The sequence below is a fragment of the Panthera leo genome, chromosome F3, assembly GCF_018350215.1.
Source record: "Panthera leo isolate Ple1 chromosome F3, P.leo_Ple1_pat1.1, whole genome shotgun sequence".
NCBI lineage: Eukaryota > Metazoa > Chordata > Mammalia > Carnivora > Felidae > Panthera > Panthera leo.
Genome location: NC_056696.1, coordinates 57,025,902 through 57,046,695, shown reverse-complemented (window position 1 = coordinate 57,046,695; position 20,794 = coordinate 57,025,902). Strand labels below are relative to the sequence as shown.

The 20,794-nt window shown below is 44.8% G+C and overlaps 2 long non-coding RNA genes across 2 annotated transcripts; one reads left to right on the top strand and one right to left on the bottom strand.

Annotated features, from left to right (window-relative positions):
• Positions 1-10,424: 10,424 nt before the first annotated feature.
• On the bottom strand, positions 10,425-18,983 carry LOC122211989. Its single transcript, XR_006198919.1, has 4 exons — positions 18,856-18,983; positions 18,076-18,222; positions 16,165-16,231; positions 10,425-10,507 (listed from the first exon to the last, which is right to left on the bottom strand). It is a non-coding gene; the product is annotated as an uncharacterized LOC122211989 (long non-coding RNA).
• LOC122211990 lies at positions 10,428-14,802 on the top strand. The gene is made up of 3 exons (XR_006198920.1): positions 10,428-10,497; positions 13,724-13,962; positions 14,500-14,802. It is a non-coding gene; the product is annotated as an uncharacterized LOC122211990 (long non-coding RNA).
• Positions 18,984-20,794: the final 1,811 nt, after the last annotated feature.

Here is a 20,794-nt window from a genome sequence, read left to right as displayed (position 1 = left end):
ATTTTCTTGTGGGTGTTGGGTGCAGAATTGGGCTTTCAGGAACTGTTAGGAAAGAGGAATAGCGCTCTAATCTGGACACGGGAGTGACGTGGAAGCGGGAACAGCCCCAACGGACGGCAGGAGGTAAAGAAAAGTAGACGAAATGCTGGGTAGCTGTCTAAGAGGACTTCTGTGCGCTTTCAAATTCATCTTTCCTTGGTATTTCTAGACCCTTCCAAGGCAAGATGCTGGAATAGAGTTTTAGGAGCTCCCCGACACAATCTCAGATTAGGGATACGAGCCTCCGTTCTTGGAAAATATTTTTAAAGAATTATTGTCCGCGATAACCCGTTTGGATTCCTGGGCCTAGAGCCACATTCCTAGAGCACGGACTCTCGCTTCTTGCCTCCATCCCTTTCTGACATTTCAGCTTCTGTCGGCTGTGGCTCTAAAAGGACTTTGCAGGTGGCAGGACTAAAAAAAAAAAAAAAAAAAAAAAATAGCCTTTCTCCCCCATAAAATACCTCCTTAATTTATGACTTTCCATCATCTCGTGCAGCTTTCCAAAAAATGAAACACGCACATAAAGACAAACTACAGTCAATATGCCGAGCGGGCCAGAGAGAGACGAGCCTCTTGATCATTAACCGAGGCTCCGCGGAGGAATTAAGTTGTTTGATTCGTTGCTCCAGGCCTGGTGAAATAGGTAGTATTTCATTTCAATCCTTAGTGGGTTTCGGGCTGCCAATATCTGGGCTTTGAAGTGGTTTCACCCTCTGTGATGTAACCGGATCCACTGAAGAGGCTGTTTCTTTCTCATGCTCCCTTGTGCCCACACTAGTCACCGATGGTTTGCCTGCCCGTGAACCGGATCCGACTGTCCCTCTGGTGTCCGGCGATTCCCCCCCGAGGTCTATATTTCCTACTCTAGATAACCGGAGAGACACAGAGGACAGTGCACGCCGCTTGTACGTGGGTGCTTGTGTGGTTGAGGGGGGAGGTGCTGAGGTGGGGCCAAGTGCTGTGCGTTTCAGCTGCCGAATTTCACTCTGATTTCAGAGTGACTGTACTAGCTCTTTTTTTTTTTTTTTTTCTTGGAGGGGGGTTGTGTATCCACAAGTCTCATGACTTGTTTGGCTCTTTAGTTTCCACAGGGGACAGTAGCCCTACCCTTTTCCTGGTTGATTGTTGAAGGAAATCAGTATTTCATTCATCAGTATCATGAACTGTCTGCACTCCAGGCTGTCTCCAGAAGTTATAAACCTGAACTCTCTCTTGTCCCATCTTTTTCCGTGGCCAGTTGTGAGGAAAAGTTTTTTACTGAGGATTTTCTGAAAGACAGAATCAGGCTTTCCACGATCTCACTTTACCTTTGTGTAAAACCACACTACGAGAAAGCTGTGTGCTTGGGATGTGTTTTGGCCTCTTGCAAAAGATGCTGTCACTGAATTTCACCAAGAGGTTGTCTCCAGCCTATACTGACAGGTGATACTGGGAAAGCCATGCGAAACACATTTTATTTCTTGTAAGGAATTTTTGGAAAATGTTATCTTACGTCATACATTGCCCTTTCTATCTGGATAACAGCAATGCAGCAAACAAGTGTAGAGATGATTCTCTGATGTCTCAGCATTAGGGAAAATGTGCTTCTCCTGAGCTGGGGTTTCTTAGGAAGAACAATTTCATAGTAGGTATAAGTGCAATCTCATTGGATTGAGCCCTGCTGGCTGGAAATTTTTTGTAGCTTGTACACGTGATTTTGATGTCAAAGTGACCGTGGCGTATCTTGGAACTTATGCTCATGATGCATTCTTTTGCAATATTTTGTCAAAAAGCCTTCAGCGGGTTTAAAATCATGGCCTCAACTTACTGTAGCTGACCTATAGATGGTCATTGGTTTTGTAGCATATAAAAATTAAACGGTATTTATTTGAAAATGTTATGCAATTTGGAGGTTATAGTGTGTTTCTTCTGCTATCAACCCAAATTATTTTTTCTGGAGCTCTTCACACTAGGTGGCAGGAGTGGCTCGTAGAGGAGTTTAATTCCCTAACCAAGAACTTTGATCGCATCTGGGGAGGCAGGTGGGGGGGGGGGGCGGCGAAAGGGCAGTTATTTACAGTGGATTCTGGCGTGTCCTACTCTGCTGAAGCGAGTGAATGCGTGGCTTGGGAGATGGTCTGATTCTAAGCGTGTGGCCCCACACATGTTCTTTCTGCCTCCATTTTTGTGCCAGAGAGAGACGGAGAGATAGAGAAAGAGATGGAGGGAGGAAAGGAGAGGGGGGAGGGAAAGAGAGAGAGAGAGAGTGAGAGAGAAAGAAAGGGAGAGAAAGAGGATGTTGGGAGAGAGAGAAGGAGGGAGGTGGGGGCAAAGAGAGAGAAAGAGCACCTTCTTTATTCCTTTTATGAAAATAACCAACATCTCATTTAATAAATAACAAGAGAGATGAGAAGTCGGGAGCCTTCCTGGGATGAACCAGCGGTCTCTGTCATGTGCTGATGTAACTCTCCACAGTGTTGCCAGGTGCCAGGTTAGCAGCGTTCCTGCTTGGAATTCTGCTCGTATACTGCTTTCGGATCATTTCAGGTTATTCAGTCAATGTGGAGAGGTGGCCCGAGAAATGGACAGTGGGTCACACAGCCTCCTTCCTAGACTTGGCTTTGTGTCGGGCAAGTCCCTGAGTCACCTTAATACTAAGTTCCGTCACCAACGAAATGGGGAGGATACCAGTCCTTATTTCATAGTGTGGTTTTGAGAATTAAAGGAAATAATACCTGTGAAGTGTTTGTGGGAAGTGTATATGTCAGTTGACATTGTTTTTTTGATCTGGGGCAAATCAAATTCTGGGAGCCTCAGTTTCAAAACCAATAAAATGATAGCTTTGAATAATATGACTTCCAAAGTGTTTCATAGCCCCCAAAGTTGAAAATTTGTGTACTCTGTGTGCAGCATTTATGTCATTTTTATGTCACTCATGTGGTCTCACATATGGTCGCACACACAACAGTTGTGTCCTTAGTAAATGCTTTTTGAATTCTAGATGAATAGGAAATAGACTCTTCTAATGTGATTGATTTTACATGTAAGAAGATGAGCAAGGCATAAATAACATATTCTATTTTTTCCCTCTTGGTAATTCATTTAATCATTACTTTTAAAATAATGGGCATATAGGGACCAAATCCTTACTGCGTACCAGGAACTGAGTGAGAATCCACGAGGCACAGAAGGCTAAGATAGAACATGATTCCTGTCCTCAAACACCTGAGCTCTGGGTGAGGCCACACACTGTAAAATGGTGCCACGAAATTGGGGTCTGTACAGGATCCCATTGGAGTACAGGGTGAATGTGTTTGTTTTGTCAGGGAATTGCAAGCCATTTGGGGTAGCTGGTACTGAGAGGACTTATGGGGAGTGGTAGGAGATGGGGTTCCCTCAAAATGTTTTCTAGGTCTGGGTGTGCCTCGTCTATCAGAACAGCCACATTGGAAGTTTAAGTGTGTGTAAAATGCTGTATCTTTAATTGTTGGAAACAGAATACTGGTTTTATTTTAACAATTTGCTCTAAGAATTCTCTATAATAGGAATGATAGCAGGAACATTATATTTTGTATACTTGTACTATATTTTAGTTTATAATACTTTTTTTTTCAACGTTTTTTTTTTTTAATTTATTTTTGGGACAGAGAGAGACAGAGCATGAACGGGGGAGGGGCAGAGAGAGAGGGAGACACAGAATCGGAAACAGGCTCCAGGCTCCGAGCCATCAGCCCAGAGCCTGACGCGGGGCTCGAACTCACGGACCGCGAGATCGTGACCTGGCTGAAGTCGGACGCTTAACCGACTGCGCCACCCAGGCGCCCCAGTTTATAATACTTTTGACATTAACTTAGTGGTTAATCATAATAATAGTTCCTTCCATGTAATGAGCCCATACTACTTTCTAGGTACTGCATCTGGCACCTGACACAGGGTACTTTATTTATTCCTAATTAGAACCCTTTGTATCAGGGACCCAAGTTTACCACTATGGGGTGCCAAGATGGGGAGAAGCAGATTAAGTTCTGTGAGGTCAAAGAACATTAAATTTTTTTTTTTTAATTTTTGAGAGAGAGAGAGAGAGAGAGACAGACAGACAGACAGAGTGTGAGCAGAGGAGGGACAGAGAAAGAGGGAGACACAGAATCTGAAATAGGCTCCAGGCTCTGAGCTGTCAGCAAAGAGCCCAATGTGGGGCTCGAACTCACAAACTGCGAGATCCTGACCTGAGTCCAACTCGGACGCTTCACCGACAGAGCCACCCATGCGCCCTGGTCAAAGAAGATCTCTAATCCATCTATCCATTATATCTCTAGCATCTGGCATGGCGCCTGGTACACAGCAGGAATTTAAGTGACATCTAACTAACTAAATGAAATGACTTGCCTAGGGTGGTATCACTAGTAAGTGGTGGGGTCAACACAAAGGTACTTGATTTTGACAACTTAGATTTGATATAATCATGGCTGGAGAAAGTCTATTTTCTATAGTGTAGAAGAGAATCAAGCTCAACGTATGTCTTTTTGGCCAAAGACCCTTACTAGAAAGGAATATGCTCTTGGTAATAATTTCATTTTCATTTCTCAAGGAGGTTGAGTCTTTGGTGAGACAGTCTTCAGTGGTATGTAAGACAGTCAAGACTCTTTACCCCTTTCTCACTGACATGGATGTGATGAGAAAAGCAAATAGGATGAAATGTGAAACACATCATTCCTGCTTCCCTTTTCTTCTCTTATAGCTAAGTCTCTGTGACCTTTTACCTTTCATTTGTGTTGGATTCTGGCTCAAAAGGATTCAGGGAGACTAATATTTGCTGTAGCAGTGAGACATGAAGAAGCTCCAAAGGTAGAAATACATGTATCATGTTTCTAAGAAATCTTTCTTTTCATTCTTAGTTTGACCAAACAGCCTCTAGCTGAAGATGTTCTATTATTTTTTCAGCTGTTGGCCTTGGAAGTAATTTTAATTGAGGCCAGGTCATCAAGAATTTTGGGAAAATGTACCTATCGAAAGAACATTTTTTGGGACTTTTCAGTTTACTCTTTTTAAAAATAATAATTTTCTTCCTAATGGACTTGATTGAATAATTCAGCAAACAGTTATTGATTGCTTACTATATGTGAGGTCCTGTGTTGGGTGCTGGGGGTACAAAGATGACAAGACACAGCTCTTGCTTTCAAGGATGAGGTGGAAATAGAATCGGAGGCAGATCATTGTTGTACTTGCCGTGTGCAAGACCCTCGGTGGGGCAGCGGGGAACATGCAAATGCCTATGGGTGTACAAAAGAGGTGAGAACAGAGGCCACAGATAACTTCCCACCACTGGTGACTTGAGGCCAGGAGAGTGCTAGAGACTGAATTTGTCCTCAGAGTTCATACGTTGAGATCCTAATGTCTAATGTAACGGAATTAGGAAGTGGGAAATTTGGTAGCTGACTAGGTTATGATAAGAGCAGAGCCCTCCTGCATGGGAGTAACGCCCTTATAAAAGAGACCCGAAAGGGCTCTCCTACCCTTTCACCCAGGTAAGAATACACATGGGAAGTCAGTAGTCTACAACCAGAAGGGGGTCTTCACTAGAACTTGACTGTGACGGCACCCTGATCTTGGACTTCTCAGCCTCCAGAACTATAAGAAGTAAATTTCTGTTGTTGACAAGCCACCCGGTCTGTGTCACTACATTATAGCCACTTGAACTAAGACAGGGAAGGTAAAGGAGAAGGGAAGGTCTTCCTGGAGGGGCAAGTTCACCTGCTGGGTATGAACGGGTGAAGGGTCCCCCAGCTCCCTGGCAGCAATCTAATACCTCCCACCTCATCACTTTGAAGACCAACAGCTCCCAGATTTTAGAACCAGATTTATCACTGTATTATTATGGTTTGTTTTATATTTACCAGCTGAAAGAGGCCAAGGAATTGACCTAGATGGTCCTCAGGTGGAGAAGCTGAAACTCTCTTCTTCCTCCAAGGGCAGCTCGCTGATGTGTGCACCTCCCATGTTGTCCTCAGACCGGGCTCTGAGGAGCTGATTTGTCTTGGGTCATTTATCTTGAGTCCGCAATATTGTTCATTGCTCCCACAGTCTCTTCTTCCCTTTTATTCTCTCCCTGTTTCTATTCTGTTGTTCAACCCATACTGATATTATCCCCAATTTCTTCTAAGAAATGTGGCACAAAGGTTAATGCAAACCTGAGTACAAAGACTTTGGGGCAGAACTTTTGAGTATTTCCGTCTATCATTAGAGGCTGAAGGATCCCTGGAGATCCAGAGACTTGGTAACACGTTCAGTAATCTGACCGACTCTGCTCTTGGGTCCTGATTTCAGCTGAGTTTACCAGTTGGAATCCATGATCATCAACATGTTAGACCAGTGTTGAGTCTGAGAACGCCAGCATAAGTTTGCCTCATGATTAGACACCAAGGGCAGGTAGCAGTCATTGAGAAGCCCTGAAATGGCAAAGTTAGGGAACTGGGTTTTGAAAATGAGTCACCCAAACATTTTCTTTCCAAACATCTGCAGGTTGTTAGCCTGATTTATTTTGAATTAAAAAATCTTTTTGAGCTGGCTGACAGCTTATTTTAATTCCCAGCTGTTAAAATGTTTCAGCAATTGGAATTAGGGGCTGTGCCATTGCTTTTGATGTGGTGGGAAGCAGTTCAGCACTCAGGTACACCTGGGGGACCTGCCCCTTCTCATCATGGTCCTTCAGTTTTATTCCTTCTGTTTAAGAGCTTGGTGCTTTGAGCTCTTTGTTTACGATCTATTTGCTTGGGTCTTATAGCCCTGGTGGCCAAGGGAGTTTAGCTCATATTCCAGGCTGTGGTGGCTTTTATCCAGCACCTAGCACTTTGTGGCTGCCTTAGATTCTTTCTGGAACAAGTTTGGGGAATAAGCAAATACATAAATAAGTTTATATTTAATTGGCATTGCCTCTTCCTCTCCCCAAATATGCTGAAATAAACTTGCTACTCAGAGTCATGGTTCTGATAAATGTTTTTAAGATTTTTCTGTAGATTGTTGGCTTGGTAAGGGCTTTTGACTTGTTCCCCACTTTTCTGTGGTTGTGGGTGAACACCTCTTATTTTTGCTGTGATTTTGGAGAGGGAAACCTGGGGACTCAGTCTCCTCTCTCCAGTTCCTACCCAGCACAAACAGGGACACCACCACCACTATCTACTACTCCCATCACCATTTATTACTACCATCAGCACCAAGAAGCCATTCCTTGGCACTCTGAACTCTCCCAGCATAACATCCTATTATTCATATTATTTTTATTGTCAAATTCCCCCCCGCCCCAAATTATCTATACTAGCTAGCTACTTACACCTCTTTAGCTCACTGTTATGTCTCATTTTTTTTTTTTTTCCATATCCATTGTGGCTTATTTCCACCACTCTGTTGAGACTGGGCTCTCAAAGGTCATCCATAGCTATTTAATTGAGAGTCAGTCCTCTTGTTATCTTCTTCACTTATTATCTGACCTCTGTGTACCTGTGTGAAGGGAAACTTTGAGACCAAAAACTAGAATGACAGAGTGGAACATTTAAATACTAGAGTAGGGGTTTGGGGCTTTATTCAGTAGGCATTGGGCGATCCAATCCTGCTTTTAATCTATGTGAAACTGAGCAGTGAGTAGATTTATCCACAAATGAGGAAATGGGTAGAATATTGTCACAATAGTCTAGGTGGAGAAAGGTACTGAGGGTATAAATGAGAATAATGATACAGAGAATTGAATGTTAAGCAGGTTGGAGAGATATTGAAAGAGTCTAATAGAGACGATTAAAGGTTGATGAAATACGTGGAGGGAAAGCAGAAGAAAGCCATAGCCTTTCTTACTTGTGTCCCTCATTTTTGACCTTCACGTTTTTACTCATATTCTCTCTTTCTATAATATCCTTTCTCAGTCATCTCATCTCTGTTTGTTGAACTTCACTCTTCTTATCTCTGAAAATATCATTTTTATGAACTTTCTTTATCACCCCAGGTGGATATTACCTCTAATTTCTAAGGATTCTGTAGTACTTTGTATATCTTGACTTTTATCTCATTATCTTAGCATGACAATCTCCTCAGTCTGCTTTTAGGCAGATGGCATGTGGTTAAGGGTGTGACAGAGGCATAGGAACGAGGAAAGTGAAAAGGACTGTTGGTAAGTATAAGGTTATGTGGTCTAATGACCAAGGTGAAATTGCAACCTTCATTTCATGGTGTGGATTTGGATTTCTATCATGTTTTTACTCTTTTTATTTTCACTTGTGACAGAGTTTTACAGTTTGGTTCTCAGGAGATTACGTTAGAATAGAATGAATAGGAGGCACTTATCCTTTGGCAAATATTACTCACGCTTTCCACATCTCTCCATGAACTGGAAGAGGGTGCTGATTCTTCTTCCCGGAAATTAAAAAAAATTCTGCTTGTGATTTTACGTTCAACAATTCACTACTATTATCTCCTAAGAATCTTTCTGAAGAATTTATCCTCCTGTGCCTGAATGCAGCATAATTGGTTTTCTAGAAAGATGCATTCAGACCCAACAAAACAATATTTTTCCCCAAGTAGTCTTTTCTTTCTCTAAAGAACTTTGTGTTCAGACTCTTTAGAAAAATGCAATATTGAGTGTTTGAGTAATACATTGAGGCAAATGAATATTTTCTGTGTCTACCCTTTTATTTTAAATGTGACTAAACTTTGAGAGTCATTTCAAAAGCGTAGGGCAATATTTCTAGTTGGATTCTCCCAGAGGCAGTTGAAATGGGAATGAGTTACAGGGGTGCTTTTTAAATGACACATTATGACACATCCACACATTAAGAAGATGACTGGCTTTCTGTTTTTCCTCTTTCTCTCCATTAATACGTAAGCTGCTTTTGCCTCTTTCCAATAGTGACTATGATGTTTTGTCTCATCCCTTTTTTTCACATGACAGATAGGGTTTCACAGAATTTATTAAAAATGCAAATTTTGGTGCAAAACGCTAATTTCAGAGCCATCTTCAAAGATTCTGTTCAGGAGTTCAGGGCTGGAGTCCCATTTTCAATATCCCCCCCCCCCCCACCGCATCTTCCCTAGGGGACTTGGACCCAATGGACCACACTCTGGGAAACACAGGAGTGGGCCAACTAACTGAGCATCGCCTTTCACCGCACGGTCAGTCGGCAGTGGCCATGGCTCACGAGGGAACAACCACTACATTTAGATCTGTAAGTTCTTTCTAACCCATCTCTTCTGAAGAGAAATTATAGGGCATATATCCAGTTAAAGCTCAGTACCTATGAACCGAGAGGATTCTCTCAAGTTACCTGCCCTCATCGCTTTTAACCTCTTATTCTTGGATTCTGACTATCTTGTTTACCTCAGGGAATCTTTGGATAGCCTTTTAAAAAGACATTCTAAAGAGTAAATTAAATGTAAAGAGTATTTTGGGGCACCTGGGTGGCTCATGTCGGCTGAGCATTCAACTCTTGATTTCAGCTCAGGTCGTGATCTCATGCTTTGTGAGTTCAAGCCCTGCTTTGGGCTCTGTGCTGACAGTGCAGAGCCTGCTGGAGATTCTCTGTCTCCGACTCTCTCTCTCTGCCCCTTCCCTGCTCTCTCTCTCTCTCAAAATAAATAAACATAAAAATACTTATTAAAAGTAAAGAGTATTTCACATGGTATGCAGGTATCAGTGAAGAATTTGGACTTAAATGACCCTGAAATTCTACAATTCAATAAATATTCTCTATAATATTATATTCTATACTGTATAAAAATATGTTAAAATGACATATTAAAATACAGTAAGACCTCTTTCTCTGAGAGAATGTGCAGCTAAAGTTATGAATTTATTTCTCGTCTCTTTGCAGCCTTCCCTTTACCTTTTTTGTGTGAAATAACTTGCCTTTATAATTTACCTTGTTATGATCTTGGTGCATAAATGTTACAACGATTATGGGTACCTGGGCTGGCTATTGGCGTTTTTTGTTAACTTATAAAGGAAACCGAGACAAAGTCAAAATGTCGAAACCAGTTTAATGATGGGATCCCAGTTATGGCTGTATGTACATCAAAGACACAGGGAACTAGGTGCTATTCATTAGGACACTCCATCAAGTGTGTTAAATAGCTACTGTCACTTCATCCCCCCCGCCTCCCCATTTTATTCTTATTTGAGTCATACAAGGTAAGTGTAACCACTTTGGTTTTACAGAGCAGACAGCAGAGACTCTGTGACTAACCTGCCTTGACCACCTTGCCTGTCTTGACCACCACCAGTGTCAGAGGCAAAACGTGGAACTCGGGCTTACCTGATGTTGAAATCTGTCCTTCTCCCAGCCTACTGTGCCGCTCTGATGCTTAATTCAGTTTATGGATACCAAGTGAATCAACGTAGATTTTGTTCTGATTCTGGCGAGGAGCAGACTCTTTTGCAAAGTTACCAGCAGCTGATTGCCAGTGGCCACGCAGAGCTCATGGTTTCTAGGGTGGCAGGTGTGTAACACTGGAGAGTGGGACAAAATCAAGACAGAGCAGAAGTAGCTATTTGAAGGGTTTCAAAGCCCTTGACCGACACTTGCCTCCTGGGACCGTTTTGATCTCGCTCCTTTTCTGTCACCCCTTTCTTTTCAAGACTTAACTCACCCCAGCCCTAACCCTTCCTGCTGGTGGGTGCCCCATTCACAAGGGAGCAGATACCAGATGGGAGAAGTTGAAGAGACAGTTGTTGGGCGATTGTTCTTATGAGTTATGTCCTTGGGCTCTTGGTTGGAGGGCTCCGATCTGAAAGCTTGCTTCAAATCCACTGAGAAAGTAGCATGATTTAAGTGGTGGCCTGGAGAGGGCTGGGGGGGGCCGACAGTGAGGACTAATTTGTTCTTTAAGTTTATCTAATGGTTTGCAAGGGTGGAAATATCTGCTGGGGAGATGTGATGGATTCTCCTAGGAAACTGACTTCACCAGATAATTCTTTAGAAACTGTTTTCAGAAGGGAGACAAGTGGTGTGAATCTGCTGACACAGGGAATCAGCTCTGTGTCTGGGACCGGGTCACAGACCCCGAGGCGTGCCTGTCGCGATACAACGGGGATGATTTTTCAGAGGTCAAGCGCTCACGCTGAGTGACTTTCAAAGCTGTTCCAGGGCATTTCTCAGGCTTTTCAACTCTGGATACTCTTTCCCACGGTACAAGGGCCAAGAGAAGGGATCCTGGGCTCTCTTCCCTGGCCCCCAGGATGGGAATTCAGGGGGAAAAGGTCACCTATTCTCATGCCACAAAAGAAAACGTATTCATCAGTTTTTGAGCAAAGGAGCTTCAGTCTGCAAATAGGGGAATTGCTAAGAGCTCATGAGCAGGACCCCTCTCTTCCCCAAGCTGGTGCTGTAATGGGGGCGAAGGGGGGGGGATGGTGTTGTCCTCCTTCAGGTGAGAAGGGAGTGTTCTGGACTTCTCTTGATAAAACCCCTTCCAATTCCAGTAAAAACATGCGATCCAAAGCCATCATCTTTTTTTTTTTTTTCTTTAACTATTTACTGGAGGGATTCTGAGAGAGAGAGAGAGAGAGAGAGAGAGAGAGAGCACACAAACAGCTGAAGTGGCTTCGTGGTCACTTCTCCGATTGCTTTTCTTGCGGAGAATATTTCACATCACAGGATTTTCCTTCTCCTCTGTGCTGTTGATCCACCCAAGATCTTCACATCCTCCCCAACACAGATTAAAGATGACACAGGGTGGGGGAAAAAACAGGAGGAAATTGCGTTTGAAAGTTTTGTTCCATTTGTATGACCAGCAGTGAAAACTCTTTGTGGTCCCCACCCCAGATTGTAGCAGCAGGGCCCCGAGGCTGCCCGGCTATGAATTCATTTCCAGTCCAGCCAGCTAAGACAACGCTCATATGAATTAATGGGCCTTGCTGGACCTCGCCTCCCTCTACTCACCTCACTGAGCCCAGCCCCAGTCTACAGTGGCTGCACATAGGAGCACACATCACTCCCGCCCTTGACCCGAAGGGTACACCGAACTTGGTGCGTGCATGAACCATGCTGCACCCTGTTTGGGACAGGGGAACAAAGCTAGCCGTGTACTCTTGGAGGACAGAGGACCCGAGGCTGCTCCCTTGGCCCAGTGAGGGAGTCTCCCTTCTTACCCCGCATCTGCCCATCCTTCTGGAATCTGTAGTGTGGCTTCCATCTGGCCTCTTGGGAGAGGTGAAATACGGCTTCGCTTTGGAACAGCTGAGGTTTGCTCATGGCAGCAGAGGGGCTGGAGTCTTAAGCCTATGATGTGGCCGAGGCCAGCATTTCTTAGTAATGAGTCTTGCAGGCATATCCCGGGAGAGGAAGTTAGATTAGGGCAAGGCAAGTGAATGAGATTGTTTAAAGGCTGCAAGGAGATTAAAAAAAAAAAAAAAAGCAATTCCTCCTCAGTTAGGGTTGTGATGTTCTCTCTCTTGGGTGAATCCGCAGGCAGTGTGGGGTTAGGGCTCTCAGCCTAGACCTGGAGATTTCATGTCAGAGGAAATGAGGATGGTGGGAGTGGGGGTGGGGGGGATGGGGGAGGACTGTGTAGGAGCTGGATTATGGATTGTGAGCAACTTTGCCGCTTTCAACGGAGCCTCCTGGGTCCAGCCTTCCTCACCTCCCATAACTGCGAATTACTCTGGTGCCTGAGCCGCCTCCTGGATTTAGCGTCTGCTGTACATTGGAGGGACTGCAGGGCTGGTGTTCACACCTGGGGCAGGGGAGCAGGGACAGAAAAATGCCTTGTACCCAGCAGTCACTCTGTAATTAGTTATTGAGGGACTGAATGAAAAAGCTATTTTATGAGCCACTCTTTGACAGTCTATTGCCCCAGCGGAGTTGAAAACGGGCTCATTTTTGAGGCTCACAGCTGTTCTGTCCTCCCTGGGCTTCTCCTCAGGCACCGTGTAGCATCTGGTGAGCATGAGATGCCTTAAGTCCCATAGCCAGCTGGGAAGGACGGGCTGGGAGGCAGTACTTTTGTTCCTGCTACTTCGATGTAAGCTGAATTCCTCGTTTTACTTTTTAAGAGATAGAAAGTTTCTCATTTTTTGTAGAGCTGGTGTAACCCAAAATAATGGAACCCGTGGGGAGACACGCCAAGCACATCTCCAGCTAATCTACTTGCTTCCGATGGTGCTTTCGATTTAAACAGGGGTGTGATCGTTGCGAGACCAGGCTGCTTGGAAAGAGCACGTGATCTGGTCAGCCCGATGTAGGGTAGGATGTATCATCAGCCCTTGCAGGAGGACCATGACCTACATCAACATTGGGTATGAAATCCCAGGTTGGTGGGATTTCATGGTGCAACCTTTGTGAGCCCTTCCATTATAATAATTGCTCAATAGTTGAATAAAGTTAAAGAAAAAGAGAGAGATGAGAGAGAAAGAGAAACAAAGATTCCTCCCCTCACCCCCCTAAGTAATGAGACTCTTGGATGAAAGGCTAGCTTATTTTATAATGGTTTTTTCTCTCCATTCCCTACTTACTGCCACCCAGATCTGGGGGAGAGGGGGGACCTCCTGAATCCGGGTAGCAGGTTGGCATTTCTAATCTGAGCCCGGGTTAATCTGCTGCGTGTACGGGTTGTTGAGCAAACTGGTAAACTACCCGAGAGTCTTGCCTGAATGATGAACTGACACTAACTGACAAGAGCTGGCGTATGACTCCAACCGCACTGAATTTCCTCTTTCTCCTGCCAGTGGTCGTGGCAGCCCAGGATAAGGTGACGGGGAGACCACAAGGGCAAACGTGACATAAGGCATCTTGAGAACTTCCAGTTGGTTGGCAGTGCCTCACGGGACAGGAGCCTTCTCTCGTAGGCTGGGAAGGCAGTGGGACCAGCACATGATCAATGTGGATCAGTGTTCCCTTTTCCAGACGCAAAGAGAGGAGACATGGTTACCTTGCATACATTTTGATAACATCCCTTGGGCAAGAGGTAGGTATAATTCACAATAGATAACCTCTGCTTTTGTTCCAGCATTGTCTCCTTTATCTGCAACATGGGGGTGTTGAGTGATGCCACAGGCAGCTGGAAGGCCTCATTTATTTGACCTAATTATTCCCAGTGTAGACCTGACTCATCAGAACGGGCTCTTCTTCAAAGGAAATGAGAGCCAGATTGTCTCCTTGGCAGCCATGGGAAACAAAGGCTATCCACAGAATGGCTGAGATATTGAAAAAGGGCACGGTTGGCTTTTGGGGCCAGCTGCCATTTAACAGTGTGACCAAGAATGGAGGACTGGAGGGAGGGGAGTGTCAACTTCTGACATTCTAGCTGTCTCAAAATGTTCTTAATAAAATTAACTCACCTTTGGATGCCGTGGGCAAAAGTAACCCCATATTAAAAACCCAGGGAAAAATGGAAACTTGTAGTGGGGTGTTTTTTAAAAAATATTAATAATTGAGTAAATTTCCATAGGTATACTGGGGGGACTTTTCACAGGGGAACCTTCTTATTTCTTGGTCCTCTCAGGTGCTCTATTGAAGAATTGAAGGATGGGGAAATGGAGAAGGGGAGTTGAAATGACCTTCTTGTTACCATTAGGCAAATCCAGCACAGAATGGGAGCGGCGTGCCGCATTCCCTCTCTGAACGGCCTGCCTTAGCTCAACGATGCATATCTGAACTTAACACTTCATCTTAGACAGTCACCAGTTGTCCATACCGAAACGCAGGTGCACTGAAAATACTCATGTAACCCTTCCCTGGTCCCACCGTCCTGTTGTACAGTCGTGGTTAAGAATGCCACAACCCCGGGGCGCCTGGGTGGCTCAGTCGGTTAGGCGGCCGACTTCGGCTCAGGTCACGATCTCCCGGTCCGTGAGTTCGAGCCCCGCGTCGGGCTCTGTGCTGACAGCTCAGAGCCTGGAGCCCGTTTCAGATTCTGTGTCTCCCTCTCTCTCTGCCCCTCCCCTGTTCATGCTCTGTCTCTCTCTGTCTCAAAAATAAATAAACGTTAAAAAAAAAAAAAAAAAAGAATGCCACAACCCTAAGAATTCGGGAAAGATGTGCTCTTGGCTGATCCCTGCGGCACCGTCTGGCTCGTGGCCTTTTGTGCAGCAATTCCCGAAGCACCGGACTGTGAAGATGCCCGACTGACAACATTGTCCCAGCGTCGGCCTGCTGTTGCCGGAGAGGAGCCTCCAAAGACGCCGTGTTTGATCTCAGCCTGGATCCCCTCCGGGAGGAGGCGAGGGCATCCCACAAGCTATTCGTTAAGAAGATCCTGTGGTTTGATCACGTCCTCTGACCCCGTAGCCATGCACGCATACAGGTGTAGTTGGCATTCTGACGTGTGCATAGTGCGTTTTCGTCTCTTCCCTGGAGTCCAGGCCAAAGCCTGAGGTTCCTTTCGACACAACTCTGCCCAAAACTCTGGCTCTGTGCTCTCCGGCGCTCTGCAATAACACACCAGCTCTGTGGTGTGGCCAGTGTTTACTTAATTGGCGGGAGGACTTTTTAATCTCCAAAGGCAAACGTTTCTTCTGCATTCCACATAGGTAAGATGTGGTTTGCTGTGGTACCAGGGTAAGGATCTGGGGTGGGGAGGGAATGAAGGAAGGAAAAACAACCCTTAGGGCTAAAGTCACGGGAGGGGGTGGGTGGCCGAGAAAGAAAATCGGGTCATTGGGTGCGGGGGTGGGGGGGGTGGGGGGGGAGGGCAGAAGATGAAAACTCAACAGGCGTTGTTTTAAAGAGTCAGAACTGTGACTGACCATATGCTCGCTTTGCAGTTATTTCCAAAAATAGACGACTAGTGGTGAGAAGCAACTGGTTTCTGATGCTTTATGGTCAGGGAAGATGATTTCCAATTGTTGGGGTAAGATACAGGGTAGGCTGTATATCCAGCGGAAAGAGGTGGCTTAAGCTTTACAGTGCGTTGGATTCGATTTCACAGAGCTTTTTACTGGCTAGACAGCGCTGTTAGCTAAGTAAGAGGAATTCACCTGAGGATAAAAGGGGCTGGTGACCCGGAGCAGGCCCCTACAGGTATTCTGTATCTTGAATAGAGCTCATCTGCCAGCAGTGAAACAGTCATCAAGAAACGGGGGCCAGTGAGTACAAGGATGGCCAGAGGGGATACACCGCAGACCATCTGGGTAATGGGACGGGGTCCATCAGGGGCGTTAGTGCTCACCTTCTTCACAGACCCCTGGATGAGCGGTGACTCCTAGGTCGGAGATTTCCTGAACCTGTCATGTTTCCTGGAAAAGAAGAGGTTGAGGGTGCCCTGTTTTCAGGGGAAGAACAACTTTGCTGTAAGTTGTGTTGCTCAATGGTAAATGTTTACACGTTTCTACAACTTTGATTTATTTTGATTGTGGTAATTCATAAAAGATGTTGTAGCTCTGGAGCTTGGCAGTTCCCCCAAAGCACAATCTGCCAGAGACTCTCCCCAGGATCTGCTTACCTATTACAGAAACCAAGAGAGTCCCGGCAGGACAGAGGCGTGTGGATGGCAGAGAACATCTCTGGAGGTGAGAATATGGCAACAAGGGATCCCGAGACATAACAAATGCGCCAGTCTAACTTCTTTTCTGGATGCACACAGTGCCTCTACTTCTCTCTAAAACTGGGACAATGCTAGAGGTATTAGTTTCTTGAAATGTTCGCAAGTCCTTGCAACGCAGTGCTGGGATTTGCAGTGATGTATGTAGACGGGACATGCCTCAAATGGAACGTTGCTGATTGAGTTTTAGTCCCGGGGGCTAACATTCCATCTTATGGATTATTGTGTCCAGCTTTCAAGTTCATGTTGAGCTCTGAACAGCTGTTAGGCCTTTGATGCTCATATCCCCAGAGCCCAATCTTTCAGCTGACTGCTTTCAGCTGACTGCAGAGCCATGTGCCATGAACTCCGGGACTGACGTAGGAAGTCACAGCCCTGGTCTCGTTAGGACTGCTCTGCAAAGCTGAGGGCAAGGATATGCAGAGATGTGGGTTGATTTGTTCTTTTAATGCCGTTTTTTTTTTTTTTTTTCAGATCAAGTGAAACAATAGTATGTCATCATTAGTAGATTTCATAAACGTTTATTGGGCATCACCATATGTCAGGCCGAGATTCAAAGTTTAATAATACACAAAGCAGCCATTGAGGAATTTATACGTGGTGTATATTTCTCTCCCTTCACTAGACTCAGCTTGGGAAGCACGGTGTTATTCTCAGTTATCTTCTGATCTCTGCCATCCAGCATCAAGCCTGGTCCATGATGGGTATTTAACAAATGTTGAAACAGTATGCAAAAAGCAGTTCGCCTTGAGATTTTCCTTTCTTGTTCTCTAACAGCCTTGCCTCACGCATATCAACTGACAGATTTCCTCCTATCAAAATACCAGAACATCTTTCCCTCTAGATGCTTATTTCCTATTGCACCTCTTACAACTACTGTGAAGAGAAACAAACTTTTTTCCTTTATGGCAAGAGGGACTTCTCACTAGTATCTATGATCATCCATAAAGGCAGACATTTTTTTTGTCCTTTTGTTCACTGCTATTTCCCCAGCACCAAAAATATTGCCTGGGACAAAGTAATCACATGTCAGTTCATGTCTTTGTAATTATTTGTTGAACGAATACATAAAATTGAAATCAGGACAAAAGATCTTGACATATTAGACAGGTTCAGTTAAGCTATGTGGCAGTAACAAATAACCCTGGAAATCTCAGAGGCTGAACACATATAGGTTTGTTTCTCTTTTCCACAGAGCTGGCTGGGGATCCCGCTGCCTTCTAGATCAGCTCCTTTCCCAGTGGTAACACCAGGATCCAGTATGACCGCATCCTGTAGCTACCCTGGAATGTATAGCTTTGGGCTTGCTCTTCTAGGGAAGGGAGGGCGAAAGGGTTGCACACTGACTCATAAATGCTTTTGCCTGGAAATGATGCATGTCACTTCTGTTCACAGTCTTTTGGCTACATGGCTGGGAAATGTGGGTGAGCCCATGAGTATCTGGTGGGCATGCTCCACTAAATATGTTAGTCAGTGCTTGCTAAGTGATGCTGTAATACCTTAGGAAAGCGACTCTTTGTGTCCCACCCTTAGTCTTACCGCTTCGGTGCATGACGGCCAGCTTCCCAATGCGTATCTGCGTATCTTTGCCTGAAGTCTCTCTTGGGTCGCTGGATCTCGCTTTGGGCTCCTGCTTTGCCTTCAGCACAAGAGGCTCTGGGTGCCAGGAAGCCACCCTATGTCAGGCTGAGATTAAGGCTGAATAAGACACAGAGCAGCCATCGAGGAGTTTATACTGTTTACGTTTCTGTCTCCCTCACTAGACTCAGCTTGTTAAAGGCAGCATCGACTCAATCGATGACTGCTGGGCTTTAGTGTATAAATGGCTCAGCCCCGTCACTACTCAGCTGGTGGCATGACCGGGAGGTGCATTTTCTGCACTGGCTCCCAGAGACGGCAGGGGGGTTAAGCTCTAATTGTCCGCAGCGATGACTTACTTGATAACAAACCTATCACTGGCTGTCTTCCCCTCCCCATCTCACTTCCTCATTCCCCTGACAGTGTTTCTTGGGATTTCCTCTCAAATAAACTGTTTACATTTGATTTTGTGTTTTAGGATCTTCTTAAGGAGGAGCTCCAAACTAAAATAGAAAGTTGCCTACATAGTTCTCCTTGTGTGTGTGTGTGTGTATGTCTCTGTGTGTGTGTGTGTGTGAGTGTGTGTGTGTGCATGTATGAGCGGGGCGGTGGGGGGGAGAGATTGATCATACGGATTTGGGAAGGGCATAAGGGAGGTCTTCTCACTGTCTCCATCTGAGGAGCTGTTTGGTGGTTGGAATGAAGGAAGTGAACAGAATACAAGGGCAGGAAGGAGAATACCTGAGATGCCAGAAAGACTTTGTCCTGTCACCGTGTTGTTAAAAACATAAAGCCTGGATCTTGTTATTACAGTATGGGCTCCCTGAAGTCCTGGGGAGAAAAATTCTTGAAGGCTTTCTAAGGTGGACACTTCCCTGCCTGTCAACACAAAAGCCATGGTAACTGGAGTTTTGTGTTTCTCAGCACCTGTTGGTGGGGTTCCGGAAGCGCCTTTGGACAGGCTGACGGGGTGATGGGCCCTCCGACCCGCGACACTGTTCTCAGAGTCCAGGCTGGGCAAAGTCCTGAAGTGGTGACAATGGTCTTCAGTTTTTCACCTCTCCTTTTAATGTCCTCTGCTCCTCTTTGGCGATCTCCTGTGTCCCAGGGTCAAATATTGCTGAAGTGACCTTATAATTTGTCATCCAAACCAGGCCTTTTTTGTTCTCAACTCCCAGTAAGACATCACATGAGCCATCCATACTTACTCAGCCGGTGGCGGCACCGGGATTTAAGGGGGTGCTTCCTCGCTGCATGTAGCACCCTGTGTCCCGCATTGACTGTGGCAAGGGGTTTCATCACAGAGAAGAAGGGCCCCGTCTCCGGGGTGGGAATCAGGAAATGCAGGAATAGACTCAGGTCTGTTGCTCACTCGTAGGGGAAATTTGGCAAGTCATTTTGTTTCTCTGGGGCTAGGGGTCAGTATCTATGGAAGAGAGGCTTAGGACTGGAGAATGAGAATGATCGTGGTAGTAGTAGCCACACTTTATATATTTAGTGGCTTAGACTTAAGAGCGTGGACTCTGAAGCCAGAAACCTGGGTTCAAATCCCAACTCTATCACTTACTCACAGGAGATCTGGCCAAATTACTCATACATTTTCTTGGCAGTGTTACTATGGCACAAATGCCACATCATAAACTGTACGTATTCAGCATGTACAATTTTTAAGTTTTGATATACGAATATGCCCATGAAACCATGAAACTCCGACTGCAATCAAGACGATGCACCTGTACGTCACCCCCCTGACAAAGTTTCTGCGTGTCCCCTCCAATAGTCGCCTCCCCATCCCTCCCCCCACCCACCCCCCCGGCGACCACTGATTTCTCTGTCACTATACATTAGTTTGCATTTTCTAGAGATTCACATAAATGAAATCATGCAGTAGATTTTCTTTATGGCTTGACTACTTTTCCCCTGCATCACCATTTTGAGATTCATTGTGTTTTGTATCAATAGTTCATTCCTGGCTGTTGCCGACTGGTGTTCCATAGCATGGATACGTCTCAGCTTATTTGTCCACCTGTTGCTGGACATTTGGGTTGTTCGTGAATTTTTGGATATTGCAAATAAAGCTCCGTGAACATTTATGCATAATTCGTTGCATTGATACGTGCTTTCTTTTCTCTTGGATAAATAGGAGTAGAATGGTAGGCTCCTAAGGTAGGTATCTACGTTAACATTTCAAGAAACGGCTACATCATTTTCTGAAATATTTTTACGTTCTAAATTTTAAAGTTTACATTTCCACCAGCAGCGTATAGGACAAAGATTTTAGTTCCTCCCCATCCCATTCAATGCATGTTATGGGCTTTATTTTATTTTATTATTTCATTTTATTTTGGTATGGTCATTATTTTAAATAGGTGTGTGGGAGTATCTCATTGTGGTTTTAATTTTTTTACTCATGATGAATGATGATGAGCATCTTTTTATGTGAATATTTGCCATCCTGTATCTCCTCAGATCCAGTGTCTGTGAAAACCTTTTGCCCGTTAAAAAGACACTGGTTTGTTTTCTTCTGTTTTGAGAGTTCTTTATATGTGCTAGATAACAACGCCCTTACTGGATACACAATTGTAAATGTTTTCCCCATTCGTGTGATTTACCTCTTCATTCTATGGCAGTGTCTTTCCCAGAGCAGAAGTTTTAAATTTTGATGAAATCTGATTTATTG